The following is a 15,637-nucleotide window of genomic DNA, read 5'->3' on the forward strand; positions in this document are numbered from 1 at the left end:
GTGGGGCGAGTACTCGTTCTCTTTGTGTTCTAAGCATTTCTTTGTCAACAGAGGGCATCAGGAACAAACAGCAATTGACTTCCCTTGGTAGAGGGACTCCTTTATTCTGGAGTCTGCCTCCTCTAAGCACATTATTCTGGGGGGTGAGGAAGCCATCTGGGAAGTAACAGTCTAGCCACCAATGTTGCCTGAATTCTTGGAACTGGCCCATTGGTAGCTCGAGATGACTCCAGGACAGGGCTGCCTTGCTCCCTTTGGGTTTCATCCTTAGAGGTTTTCCCTTCTCTCATTTCTGTATCAGGTTTCTCCAAGAATCTGTTTGCTGGCTCACTACCCATAACAAACTTCCTGTGGCCGTGAAGAGTCTTCAGAAGGTAGCATGGATAAATGGGCAGAAAGAGCAGGGGAGAAAGCTCACTCCAGAAGTAAGGCTAAGGGAAATCTTCATTGTACCCCCAACCCTATTCCCCAGAGTATATAGTCTCAGGGGAGTTGGCTTTTTATATTCTATTTTTCTTTTAAATTTTTAAATTCATTTTAAATTTAAATTCAAAATGAGAAAAGAAAAAAAAAAAAGAACATTGCCATGCATACACCAGAATCCAAGAGGTATTCAATATAAAAGAACAAATTTCTATTACATATTGTTTTCAAAGCTAACCAGTTTTTATTTGCTTCCTTGATGTTTTTTTTTTGTTCTCTGCTATGTACATGGTTACATATATCTACATAAATATCTGTGAACATGCACCTTTATACACATAAATAAGATTCTACTATGTGATTGCCTTTTCTGAGGACAGATAGCATCTTCTTTCATAGGTCCAAGTCTTTCCATGTTTTTTAAATTAATCAGCTCATCATTTTGTACATCACAGTAATATTCCAACACCATCTGAGAGGGTCTCGGAGAGTCTCCCCACCCCTACATTTTCTGCATTGGTTTTATTTATACAAGAAGATTTTAACTTAAAATAAACAAAATTATCTATTTTATATTTCAACAAGGCTCTCTCTTATAATATAGCTTAAGGTTTGATACTGCTGAATACTCTTTGAAATTCCTGATCTTTTATTCTTCCAAATGATCTTTGTTATTATTTTTTCTAACTCAATAGATTTTTTTTTAGTAATTTAATTTGAAATGGCTTTGAATAAATAGGTAAAATTGCCATTTAAAATTTTATTGGCTTTACCAATTACATGGGTATTACATAAATATTATTCCGAATTTTTAGATCTGACTTTATTTGTATAAAAAGTGTTTTACATTTATGTTCAAATGGTTCCTGGATCTTTGGGGTTTTTTTCTGGTATATTCTCAGCTATTTTATACTAGTTATTTTAAATGGTCTAAAATAATATTGAATAATATTGTTGACACAAAATAATTTCTGTATTTTTCTCTTTTGATAGTCTGTTTTAGCTTTAACTTTTTCTGAAATCATGTATTTTTAAAATGTAATAAATTCTACTCTTACCCTTCATTTTTTCTTTGTGGGTATCTCTTCTTTTCATTATATTTCCTGAAAGCAACATATTATTGAAATCAAATTTTTACTCTGATATCCATTTCTAGTTTAAAGGTAAATTAATCTCATTCCCATTTTAAGCAATAATTACTTCTTATGTATTTTTTTCCTTTCCAATTTTCCTCACTAACCTTCTCATCCTATTTAGCCTATCTATCCTTATTCTCCTACTTGTCCAGTTTTCCCTCCTATTCTTTAATCTACCAACCCCTCTAAGAATCCCTCCCTTATTCTCTCCTTCTTTTACTATATCCTTACTCACTTATTTACTTCTGAATTAGAATAAAGATATATTCTAGTTCAGAAGTATTCAGAATGTATAGATTGTTCCTACTTCAACTCAATCCCGATGAGAACAAAATTCCAGCTTTACTTTTACCTCCCCTCTAATAGCTTCTTCTGTATCATTTATTCCTTTTATACATCATTTATATGGGATAAGTATTCCTTTTCTAGCTCTCCCTACACAGTTTAAAAAAAATTACCCCACCATATATAGCTCATCTCAAGCCTTTCTTTCAAACTACCCAAATAATGATGACAGCCATAGGAATACTGATAGCATTTTTACTTAAGAAAAGTAAACAATTTTATTTTATTAAATTTCTCTTTGCCCGATACTCAGTTGAAAGTTCAGAATTCTGGACCATAAATCTTAAATTGTTTTGGCAGGTTTTACCATTTGATTTTGTTTTCTGCTTTAGTTGAAGGTGGGATTCTAGGTTTCCATCTGACCATAGAATAGTGGTTGAAGGGGTAGAAATTGGCCCTAAGGGTACAAGATTTGGAAAGTTGCCCTTTGACCTTAAGATGTCAAGTAGCCAGTAAAGCTGGATACCTTTCCAGGGGACAATTCAAACTTTCCTTTTAGCCTATAGCCTTCTAGGTTATAACAGGAAGTAAGGGTTGCTGTTTTCAAAGTGTAGAAACAACTATTCTTGAATAGTGTTGATTGGGACTATGATGGTGGCCTTGGAGGAAGAAGCTAAGCAGAGGTGTGGCCCCCAGTATAGAATAGTGGGAAGATCTGTGATCAGGGAACCCAGGAGTGAAGTCCCCTGCTACTTATTGCTTACCACCTTTGTGACACTGAACAAATTACTCATTCTAGTTTACTCCATGGTGAAATGCGCATTTGGCCTGGAAAGTCTAAGAGAAACCTTCCAACTCTAGACCTAGAATTTCATTTTCCATGGTGCCTTCAATCACATTATAGGATGGGTGAATGTTTGGGTGGGTGGACAGCATGGGGAGGGCATAGTTTGAGTTTGCCAGATGGTTGTAGGCAGGTTTGGTGTTTCGACAATTACCATAGCTTTTTACAATGACAGTATCTCTGCCAGGAAAGCTGATTTTAAGAGCAGTGATCTACCCCACCCCCTATCCCTCATCTCTTCCAAAAGCCCCTGATTAAGCAAATATCGCCTTCCTCTGCCCTGGCTAGGTGGTGATGTCTTATATTCAGGAGGATCTTGAAGCCATCAAGACTTCCCCTTTTCTCACAGACCTCTTCCGGACCCCAGGAATACGTCTGACAACATTCTGTATCATGCTTGAGTGGTGAGTGGTCTTGTTTTTAGCCAGCTGTTTGTACCCCAAATATTCAAGAAACTCCCAAAGTGACTGGAAGAAGTCACTCTACAATTTAGATCCTAAAAGCATTATTATTCTACAGATGGATGTATCTGAAAAACTTGGGTTCAGAACTTTGACAATTGGGAAAATAGGAGATATTTGAGATTCTGGGATTATGACTCAAGACCATTCTCATTTTATAGCTAAAGAGTCATTTCAATGGGTTGAAATAAAAAATTAAAATATGTACCAGAGCGTAGCCTATAATAAATGTTTCTACTTCCAGGTTTGCATGTGGCTTCTCTTTTTATGGAGTGGGTTTGGACTTGCAGAAATTTGGTTTCAGCATTTACTGGGTCCAAGTGATATTTGCACTTGTAGATTTTCCAGGAAAACTGCTGGCATCTATCAGCATGTCTTACCTAGGACGCCGGGTCACCTTGTTTTTCTTAACATTTTTTCCTGGACTCATGATCATCATTAACATATTTATTCCTCAAGGTGAGAAACTTTTTTTTTCTTTAATATTCTGCTGTGTTTTTTCTTTCTTTTTTTATTTAAAGATTTTTATTTACAAAACATATGCATGAGTAATTTTCAACACTGACCCTTGCAAAACCTTTTGTTCCAAGTTTTCCCCTCTTTCCCCCCATCTCCTCCCCTAGATAGCAGGTAGTCCAATACATGTTAAACACGTTAAAATATATATTAAATCCAATATATGTATACACATTTATACAGTTATCTTGCTGCACAAGAAAAATCGGATCAAGAAGGAAAAAAAAAACCTGAGAAAGAAAACACAATGCAAACACACAACAACAGAAAGAGTGAAAATGCTATGTTATGGTCCACACTCAGTTCCCACAGTCCTCTCTCTGGGTGTAGGTGGCTCTCTTCATTACTGAACAACTGGAGCTAGTTTGAATCCTCTCATTGTTGAAGAGGGCCACGTCCATCAGAATTGGTCATTGTGTAGTCTTGTTGTCATGTACAATGATCTCCTGCTTCTGCTCATTTCATTAGCATTAGTTCATGTGAGACTCTCCAGGCCTCTCTGAAGGTGAGAGACTTTGATGAAAATAACCCAATTTTTATTAAATACCTATACTATATGGGACATATTGGGGTTGCAAAGATAAAATGAGATACTTAGTATTTTCTCTACCACTCAGGAGCTACATCTTCCTCTACCTATGTATCAATAGACAGAACACTCCAGGCAAGGCAAGATGCTTGATAAATTCACCATGGTGAGGAAAGACAATCCCTTGGAGAAGGCTACTGGAAGATATTAACTGACTCATTAACTGGCTGTACCATGAGAACTGAGGGGTGAATGTGGAGCCCTGCTTTCTAAATAGAACAGGACTTAATAATAAAAATATTCAATAAAAAATAGAGAATAGCTCCAGGAATTTTTCATAGCTTGAGAATTCCCTGTTCTGAAAGGGAATGCAAATGAATGAAAATACAAGCCTGGGGGGCACCCAGATAGCACTGTGTATAAAATACTGGACCTGTAGTCAAGTATACCTGAGTTTAAGTCTAGTCCCTGACAGTTGCTAGTAGTGTGCCTATAGACAAGTCATTTAACCTCTATGGTCTCAATTTCCTCAGCTGTAAAATGGGGACAATAGTAGCACTTGCTTCTGTAGTTGTGAAGATATAAGATACCTGTATATCAAATGAGATTATATAAAGCACTTGGTACATTTCCTGCCACATAGGTAGTTGATAAATATCTATTTCCTTCCTTTCCTCTCTCTTTTTTTCTATCCTTCCCTCCATTCTCCCTTTGTTTCTTCTGTCCTTTCTTTTCTTCTTCCCTCTTTTCCCCTCTCTTCCTTTATTCCCTCCTTCCATCTCTCCTTCCTTCCTTTCCTTCATTTTTGAGTAACAGAGACTCCCACTAATCTTGAATAAACTGCAGATTTGACTATTGTTTGTCCTCAGATATGCCTATCTTTCAGATGGTACTCAGTATGCTTGGAAAAGGTGCTTTGGGAGGGGCCATGTCCTGCCTCTACCTCTATACACCAGAACTCTACCCAACTGAAATCAGGTAAGAGTTCAGGAAAGATGATGTGACCAGAATACAGAAAGTTAACTATGGTAAACTGTTCATATCATGAACTCAGGCAGGTAAAGTGATAATAAGTCATTGATTCAGAAATATAGCCCACGGAGATGAAATTTATTCCAATTCAACTTAACAAATTTTATTAAGTGTTTACTATGTGTCAGGCATTGTATTAGGAAATGAAAATGCAAAGACAAAAATGAAACATTTTTGCCTTCAAGGAATTTCTTTTCTATTTATCTTGCACTGAAGGAGGATAACAAAAGATAATCAAATAACATACATCATGTTTGTTCTGTGGCTAGCATCTCTAATTGATTTATTAAAATTAACTATGTCAAAGATGCATAATGGGGCAGGCTGGATGGGAGAGCCTGAAAGCCATAGTCATTCTGTACTGAGCAAGGCAATCATAAAATGTTAAGTTCTTAATAAGTGTTAATGAGATAATGAGATATTAGGTTCTTACTAAGTGCTAAGTTGGTACTTAACAATTCTCTAGTTCCGGCCTTTACTGGGAGTTTTACATCTGTGAACTCCTGGGGAGGAGCTTGCATGCTTAGGAGGAACAAGTTCATTGGTTGAAGTAATTTTTCCCAGAAGCCTTTGCGTTATCCCACGCCCATTCTCTGGGAGGATAAAAGAGGGCGGCACTTGAGAGATAGTCTTGTCTGGACCAGACTTGAGGTGGCTCTCTGGAGGAAAGAAGAGTCTCTTGTCTGGGCCAGACTTGAGGCAGCTCTCTGGAGGAAGAAGTCTTTCCTCTAGCCCAGAGAGCAATTGGCAGTTTCTGGAGATGACAGCACATTACAAATTGGCGCCCAATGTGGGGCAAGGACTTTTGCTTATCCTGACAAGGACTTATTCTGAGCCCTTCAGAGGAGCTAGACTGGATTATTGCAATAAAATAGTTACCTTTTTTGTTTAGATTTTTGTTAGCTAAGTCATTGATTTGACTTTCTCCTAAAATTTGGAGATATAAGTCTTGAAATTTAAAATTTAGGTGAAGCAATTAAGAACAGCTATTTTAAAATCATGGCATGGAAGAAGACATACTTTGAGATTGGGAAAAAGTAGAAAAAGATGAAAAATGAGATTGGAAAGCATACAGAGAAAGAAAAATAGAAGACTATTGTCAAGGAACCTCTCATCCCAGCTCCACTGTCCAGAGTGCTGATCATTCGTCCTTACCAACAGTTTCACTCAATTAGTAATGTTGTCAGATGCCTTCATTGAAGATGAACATGGCATCAAGGTGAGCTACCACACTGATGGCAAATTATTGAATCTTGAATATACTACAAGCTAAGACTAAAGTGGAGGGAGATGTGGTGCATGCTTTTTTGTTCATAGATGATTGTATGTTCAATGCAGCTTTTAAGGCTGAGATGCACCAGAATATGGATCGGTTCTCTGCTGTTTGTGCTAATTTTGGTGTAACATGTAACATCGAGGAACAGCGTTTCTCTACCAGCCAGCACCACACCTTCTATATGTAGAGCCATTGGTAACAGCAAATGGAGAAGTTTTAAATGTTGTGGATAAGTTCACTTACTTTAGCAGCATAATTTCCAGGGATATACACATTGATAATGGATTTGACACATGCATTGCCAGAGCTAGCTCAATGTTTGTGGAGCTTTGCAGGGAAATGTGGGAGAAAAAAGATATTAGGCTAACTATCAAACTGAAGGTCTATGAAGCTGTTGTGCTGACCTCATTGTTGTATGCTTATGAAATTTGAACAGTTTATCAGTGCCTTAACAGGAAACTGAATCACTTCAACGTTAATTGTCTTAGGAAGATTCTGAAGATCACTTGGCAGGATAAGGTACTGTTCAATGAGATCCTTTCTTGAACTAAACTCTGAAGTTTTCAAACTCTAATGCAGTGAATGCAACACCAATGGACTGGCCATGTTGTTCAAATGTCAAATGTATGCTTGCCTGAAAGATTATTTTATGGAGAATTCAGAAAAGACAAGAGCTCATTTAGTAGCTAGAAGACCCTCTGTCTCTCTCTGAATGACTCTCTCTCAATGACTGAAGAACTTTGCCTTTGCCTGCATGATATGAGAGACTTTGGCACAGGACCACCAGAACGGTATAACGTCATCAAGGTTGTATTCTATGATCAAAGGGGACTCAAAGTAGCTCAAAATAAATGAGATCTGTGCAAATGTAGAAAACCCATCCCAAATGTTCACATGGACTATTTGTTCCTGATCTATGTTAGAGCATTCTGAGCTCCTATTGGGCTGATCAGCCACAACTGGACACATTGTAATTTGACTCTAACATGATGAGAGTATTTTGGTTCTCTTTGAAAACAGAACGGCAGCCATCACTCCATCCTAAACAAAAGTTAACACACTTGTGGATTTCCCAGGATCAGCTAGGAAGGATTTCCTGCATACTTGATTGATATATTCCCCAGTCCAATCATTTGTCCTTTCAAACCCTTTCCCCCCAGTAGGAAGATTTCCATTTCTCTATCTAACTAATGTCCCAGCATTCTGACTACCTTTCTTTACATGTTCAGGACTATGTTTTTAAAATTACTCTTATAACAATTTTAAAGAGAGCAACCCAGAGTATTCTAAAGCAAAGCCTTCTTCATATTTTCCCAGCAGATTATAAGTCAATAAGGTAGTATGAAATGGACACTGATAGTTAGAAAATGTTCACAATTAATGACATTGGACAAATCGTATAACATTTTGGAAAGTTTCTTCCTCTGTATAATGAAGAGGCCACTTGGTCTGAATCTGTGATATACTTTGTACATTTTTCATGACTGTTGCTTTACCAACAAGCAGTTTTTGGTTCTCAGATGAATCAGATGTTTACCCTCTCTGCTGAACATGTACCTTTGAACAGCTAAAGTTTAAGATCTATTCATTTTACTTGCAGATAAATATGTGAAAAACACTGTATAGTCCGGGCTAGCTCACTCTGAAGGGCTCAGTCCTAGTCAGGATAAGCAAAAGTCTTTGCCCCACATCGTGGGCACCAAATTGTAATGTCCTGTCATTTCTCAGTTGTAATCCTTCTCTGGGAGGAGGGTTCTTTTCTCTGTGAATCTTTTCCTCTGTGAGCAGGTTTCTTGGGAGGCTTCTGGAGCCTTCCCCTCCAAAAGTGTGAGATTGCTGGACTTGTGAATCCACGTGACGTCTTCTCTTTGTCAATCCAGACTGTTGTCCCAACTCAATGTCCCAGTCTAGACTGCTCTTCAGACTCAATGTTGCCTTCTTTTATCCTCTAAGAGAATGGGCTTGTGAGAACTCCCAAGCGCTTGTGGGAACTCCTATAGCCAATGAATTTGCTTCTTTAAAGGTGTAAACTCCTTTAAATGTGTAAACTCCTTTTCAGAAGTCTAAAGGTGTAAACTCCTTTTAAAGTAAACTCCTTTTAAAGGTGTGAACTCTGAGCTAGAGAATTGTTAAGCACCAGGCTCAAATTAACACTTAGAAATCCTAACAAAACACTGTGTCAGATTCTGGGGAAATAAAAAAGCAGCACAGCCCCTGTACTGTTAAAGAGCTTACTTTCTTACTTCTGTTCTACTTTGATTTGCTTGCAGACAAATAGGCATGAGTGCTGGGGTGTTCAGTATTCGCTTTGGTTCACTTCTGGCTCCAGTTGTCTTCATCATCAGCAACTATGTCTCGATTCTGAAGCCCTTGTTGTTTGGGATTGTACCTCTCCTTTCTGCAACTTCTGTCTACTTCCTGACTGAGACTGGTGGCCTTCCATTTCTGGAGACCATTCAGGAGATGGAGAACAGGTCAGCTCCTGACACCTATCAAGGTGTAACTTTTTGGGAATTAAAGACGGGGACTGGGTCTTTTGGGTTGTTCCTCAGGCCTCTTCTGGCTCAGAATACGTCAATATTTGTAGAAAAATCTATGGTTGCCTCAATTCTTTCATCACAAATCTAAATCCCATAATCAAACCCCAAATTTCTTCTTCTTACATCTTTATCTTTGAAATAAGACAAACATTTAAATAGGAAGATAGGAGAAGAGCATTTATTAAGTGCCTACAATGTACCAGGTACTGGGCTAAGAACTTTCCAAATATCTTATTTGCAGCTTATAACAAGTAAGTGGCATTATTATCACCATTTTACAGTTAAGGAAACTGAGGCAGACAGAGGCCACAACTAATTAGTGTCTGAAGTTACATTTGAACTCAGCTGTTCCTGACTCTAGGTCTGCTGCACTGTCCACTATTCTATCTAGGTTCTTATAATATCTTTTCTTTGCTAAATAGTTATAATAATAATTAGTTATAATTATTATAATATAATAGTTATAATAATAATTAGTGATGCATCAAGTACTTGAAGATCTAGATATATTCTATATGCATCACTTCAGTTCTCTCTTATCTATACTCTTCAATTATGTTAATAACTTAAAATATACAAATGTTATTAAGGACCTGCTTTGTGTAATATACTGTGATACGTGCTGAGGAGGCAAAGAGAGCTAGAAAACATATCTTGCTCTTCAGGAGATGATGAAGGAGAAGATATTTCCAATAATCAATAAACTAGTATAAAACACTAGAAGTATAAAAATAATTATGACACAAAGCAGAAGGAGGTAGTTACAAAGAAGGGGCGTGACAAAAATTTAAAGTGGGAGAGCTCACTCTCTTTTCCTCTCCCGGGAGAATCAGAGAAGACTTCATCGAGAAAGTGGCATCTAAATTTGAAGGAAAGGAAGATGGTCAGCGAAATGTCACAATGGAGGATGGAGATTTGTTCACTCTGGTTACATATGGGGTAACTCAATAGAAGCAGGGAGAGACAAGGTGAACAAGGAGATTGAAGCAATTATGGAAATCACTGAATCCAGCTTCAGGAATTTTGACTATATTTGCTAAACAATAGTGAGCCACAGAAGATTTTTGATCCGATGAAATGACATAAGTATCATCTTGCATAACAGATGAATGTGGCAGATGGATGGGAGAGAGAAGGAAATGGGAGGGGCGGTAGAAATCATTGGGAATCTAATTTAGAAAAGATGAGCATAAGAACTAGCCAGGGAGGCTGCAGTGGAGAAAGACAAGAGGGGACAAATATAAACCATACTGCTTGGGGAGTATTGAAGGATTTGCTAACTGAACATCTAGGGAACAAAGAAGCAAAGCTTATGCACCTGGGGAATTGAGGAGATCAGTGGTCCTTCTATATAAAGATAAATAGAACATTTGGTGAGTAGTGGAAATTTTGTGAAAATAAGCAGGGTTCCCCCCCCCCCCCGAGATTATTTATTTATTTATTTTTGGTGATGCTCCCTGACTTTGTTCAGGGATTTCTCTAAATGATTATAAGGTAAGATCATCTTTGGCAACTTCTTCAACAATTTCTGGAGAGTTCATTTTATGGTATAAATTTTTTATTATTATAGCTTTTTATTTACAAGATATATGCATAGGTAATTTTTCGGCATTGACAATTGCAAAACCTTTTGTTCCAACTTTTCCTCTCCTTCCCTCCACCCCTTCCCCTAGATGGAAGGTTGACCAATATGTTAAAGTATACGTTAAATACAATATTTGCTGCACAAAAAGAATCAGACTTTGAAATAGTGTACAATTAGCTTGTGAAGGAAATCCAAAATGCAGGCAGACAAAAATAGGGGTATTGGGAATTCCATATAGTGGTTCATCGTCATCTCCCAGAGTTCTTTCGCTGGGTGCAGCTGGTTCAGTTCATTACTGTTGTGTTGGAATTGATTTGGTTCATCTCATTGTTGAAGAGGGCCACGTCCATCAGAATTGATCATCATATAATATTGTTGTTGAAGTATATAATGATCTTCTGGTCCTGCTCAAAAATAAGCAGTTTTAGTCCTGTTATTTTAGGGGACTCAACATGACATTCAGGTGGGAATAGTCAGAAAAGCGTTTGAAATATTGGAAGAGAAATATAAGGAGAGATTAAAGGTAAAATATAGATTTGGAGTTCACTGCATGGAAATGACAATGGATGCAGAGCAATGACAGTAGATCTCATGGCTATGGGTGAGCTCACTGAGGGAGGAGATCTAAAAAGGGAAAAACTTTAGGGCTTTGTTTTTTAATATATTTTATTCTGAATTTAATCAGCCTATGAGAAACAAATAGCATCTCCATATATATAGCAGAACTGAAAAATAGGATTACACAGGAAATTGTGAAAGTCCATTTCATACTGGTTACTTTACAGATCTATGTATATCTATGTATATATATCAATATGCTTATATCTACATCTAAAATTCAACATTATTCACGAAACCATCCTCCTTATTCATTCTTCCTTCTGAACTTCCACCTCTTCCCTTCTGTTCATTTCACCCAAAAATTGTTTCATGCTCCTCTTTTCTTTAACATTGCTATTGCTAATCTTTGCTCTACCCCATACTCCCAGTCTTCTCATTAAAAATAGAAAGAAAATAAATCCTTGCAATAAAGAAGCTTAGTGAAGAAAAATGACAACTGTTCTTGCCCCTTAATGTGTTATTTTCCTTTTGTCCTTGCGTCCCTCACCTCTCTATCAGGAGGTGGGTGCCATGTTTCCTCCCTTGGACACAAGGTTGGTCATTACCCTGCTGAGAGTTCTTAATCCTTTCAAAGTGTTTTGTTCTTTACATTTTACAAAATATAAACATTTTTAAATGTTTTCCTATTTCTACTCACTTCACTTTGCATGTGGTCATAGTACCCAGGGTTCTCAGAAGTAATCTCTTTCATCACTGCTTACAATGAAATAATATTCCAGGGGCAGCTAGGTGGTGCAGTGGATAGAGCACCAGCCCTGAATTCAGGAGGATCTGAGTTCAAATCTGGTCTCAGACACTTGACACTTCCTAGCTGTGTGACCCTGGGCAAGTCACTTAACCCCAGCCTCAGGAAAAACAAACAAACAAACAAACGAAATAATATTCCATTATATTCATATACCAGTTTTTCTAGCCATGTCTTGGTATATGTGGAATCTTGTTCATAGCAAGCGCTCTATTATAGCAAGATCTATAATATGTAATCTATTGTTTGCTGAATTGATTATGTTGGTTCGTACAGATCTACTTCATGATTCATGATTCATCACATACATTTCTTTGCAACTGGAAACTTTCCTTCCCTTAGGTTCTAGAATCTTTTCTTCTGATTAGGGTAAGTTTTGCCTTTAATTACTGAGAGAAATGTTGTTTTCTCTCTATACAGGATGAAGAGGCCACGGTTTTTGAGAAAAAATACCCATAAAGATGAACAGATCACTCCATCCTTGCTCCCCCCTGCCATGGCAGAAACAGAAAGCACAGTCTAATACTTCCTTTAAGACTTCGGCCCATATTTCTAAAATTAAGTTTAGGTCAAGTTTTCATCATATTTTCTTGCTTTGAAGTTATATCCAATGTCTCCTGATTGAGAGTGGACACTGGCCACTGAGAGATGGAATTAACAGCACAGGTCTAGATTCTCTGCAATTCAACTAATTAATAATCTGAAAGGTTAAACAGCATACCTTCAAAGGAAACCAATTAAAATGAAGAGAAATACATTGATTCCTTTCCTCCACTTGACTATATAAAGAAGTGTTGCCTTCTGGGAGATGCCTCCCTTATACTGTCTTGTATTATTCAATAACTAAGATATTGCATGAAATTGTAAGAAAAATATCTCTGGGAAATTCTACTTAAATGATTATAAAATTTCTGATGCCAAGGTGCTGACGCAATTTATAATGTTCCTTTTGATTATATCTTCCTGGGTTAGTAAACTAATCCTGTTCTCAAATAAGAAATACAAATACAAAGGAAAGTAAATAAAGCCTGTACTAAGAAAATAACTTCGGACACCAGAGTCTCTTGGGAAATCAACAAATCTATCTGTACTTTTGAGAGTGCATCTTTAGTGTGAGGATTAAAATCATTATAGAATAAAATCTCATCTTTATTACTTCTCCTCTATATGTTCTTGGGTCACTTACTTAGCATCTCTGGACCTCAGTTTCCTCCTTTGTAAAAACAAGGTATCGGAGTAGATTGTCTCTAACTTCTTTCCCAGTCTTTCTCTTTTTCTCAGTTCCTGTCCCTTTTTGATGCTTCCTTAAACACCTTTACTTTCAAATTGGTCAGGCTTTTAAAATCCCAGGACCCATTTCTTGTCTCCAGTTCAGTTGTATACAAGGATAGTTACATCTTGTTTGTCAATATTACCCAGAAGTGTTCTAGTTCCATGATTTCTTGATCCATCTTATGTTCCTTTATATGATCATAACTTCTTATTGTTCCATCTCTACTTCTATCTTATTCCTCCTCAACCTGTTCTTGATTTTCAATATGATCTTCATTTCCTGCCCTTCGTCACTACTTCCTTGGGTCATTGTCATAACTCTGATTTCTTTCTTCCCTTATTTCTCTTACCCTCATATTTATCCAGTTCAAGGCTATACTGTTCTGTGTAATTCACTCACTCTCTTGCTTTTTGGTTCTACCACCACTTATTCCTTGCAAAACACTAGCCCTGGATTGTTCCCAACATCTGCCTTCTTTTCTCTTGTAATTTATTCACATGCAATTGAATAGAGCTAGGGAAAGACACTAAAACATGATGACTTAGTCCATTATAAATTCATGTTACTCAACCTATTAAGATTAGGCACTAAGGTTAGTGAAGAATACCTTTAAAAGGCCTGAAGGGAAATATAGTCAACCTAGCCCTGTGAATTCAATTCATCACGTACTGCAAATGCTAGTTACATTGAATTGACCATTCAAGGAAAAGTTACCTTCTCTGAACATACTGATATTTTTGTTTCCTCAGAAAATCAGCTTCATGCCCCAGCATGTTCTGCCTTGGCTGCTAAACAATGCAGTGCTAGTTCAGAGGTCAACTATAAGAAGGACTTGTCCCAAATGGTTAAAACCTTTTTTTTCTCTTATTCTGCCAACTGGTTTCCATGTAACCTTTACCTTTAACTTTCCTTCTGTGAGAGTGTGTATTTTACCTTCACAACCCATGTACAATTGATTTTTTTTGGAAACAGATTGGGTAGAAATTCTAAAATTAACCGCGTCCTTTGAGACTATATTCTTGGGAATGTGGTTGTGGATGCAGTAAGGATTTCCTTGGTTATACTTCTACAAGGGAGACCCTGTTCCTTATGGCCATTTATCCATACCATCTTCTGAAGGTTCTTCACAGCCAGTGAGTTATTAGCCAATAAGCTGATCCTTGGAGGGCCCTGGAAGAGCAAAGAGAAAAAGCCCTGAGGATGGGACCCGAACACAGAAAAACCTTTATGTGCCTAATGTGATTATATTTATATATTATATATACTTATATAGCCTATTCCAGACCTAGACCCAGTAAAGACAGATTACTGGGTTAATTTCTAGCTCACTTCTTTCCCCCACAGGATGTATTCCCTAATCAGGGAGGCCCCAGAATCAGGAAGATGGTCCAGAAGAGGACTTCATTTCCTGCTTGCTACTGTTCTTGGTGTGCGCTTAATTACTATTATTACTACTAATAATTCATGTGAACATGAATAGATCTACTACTATTCCCCACCTTGGGCTGCTTGGAATGCCTGAATGGCACTGACACTGATGTGCCCACATGGTTTCCTCCAGACTCGAAATAAGTAAAGAGAACTTGAAAGGCAGCCTGTAGTCACCTAAGATTTCCCTGTTACTTAATCAATCAACCAATAAGCATCACAAAAGACCTATGATGTGCCAGGTTCTGTGCCAGCCACTGGAAAAAATGACACAATGAGAAACAGTCCCTCCCCTGAAGGAGCTTGCATTCCAGAAGGGGAAGTGAACACTGACAAGCTTCCAAATAAAGAAGATGTCATTGGTAGGCCTGGGGAGGGAGTCACAAAGAGGTGGCAGCAGCTGATAGGCATCACCTAGAGGGTGGTATCTGCCTGAACTTTGAAGAAAATGAGACATTCAAAGAGTCAGATTTCAAGGATTGTATTGGGAATATAGCAGCTCCAAGACTACCAGGGTTATGGGTCAGGGACTCCTTACATCACTCTGTACTTGGGACCCAACTTACCCAGAGGATCACAGAATCCACATGAAGTTTTACTAATTGCCCTCAGGCACAGTTTTCTCTTCAATAAAATGGTCATAACAAGGGCACCTACTTCTCAGACTTGTTGTGAAAGCCCAATGAAATAAGATCTGGAAAAAGCTTTGGAAACCTTAAAGTGCCATATAAATGCCAGCTCTTATCACTAAAGACAGTCGAGAGTAAGTTCATTGGGGGAGTATCCCATGGGCCTGGCCCAGAGCATAGGAAATAGCATGTCTGGATTTGTTAGCTGGGAATGAAATCCAGTTACTTCTTACAAAAGGTCCTGGTGGAGCTGTCACAGTCTCAAAGCCAGGGACAGCCCTCTTAGGGACTAATGGTAGCATCTTACATCACGC

The 15,637-nt window shown here is 37.8% G+C and overlaps 1 long non-coding RNA gene across 1 annotated transcript; it reads left to right on the top strand.

Annotated features, from left to right (window-relative positions):
• The first annotated feature begins 5,146 nt into the window (after positions 1 to 5,146).
• Positions 5,147 to 12,632, top strand: LOC141546054 (uncharacterized). Its single transcript, XR_012483219.1, has 3 exons — positions 5,147 to 5,172; positions 8,773 to 8,976; positions 12,414 to 12,632. It is a non-coding gene; the product is annotated as an uncharacterized LOC141546054 (long non-coding RNA).
• Positions 12,633 to 15,637: the final 3,005 nt, after the last annotated feature.

The sequence above is a fragment of the Sminthopsis crassicaudata genome, chromosome 6 (genome assembly GCF_048593235.1).
Source record: "Sminthopsis crassicaudata isolate SCR6 chromosome 6, ASM4859323v1, whole genome shotgun sequence".
Taxonomy (NCBI): Eukaryota; Metazoa; Chordata; class Mammalia; order Dasyuromorphia; family Dasyuridae; genus Sminthopsis; species Sminthopsis crassicaudata.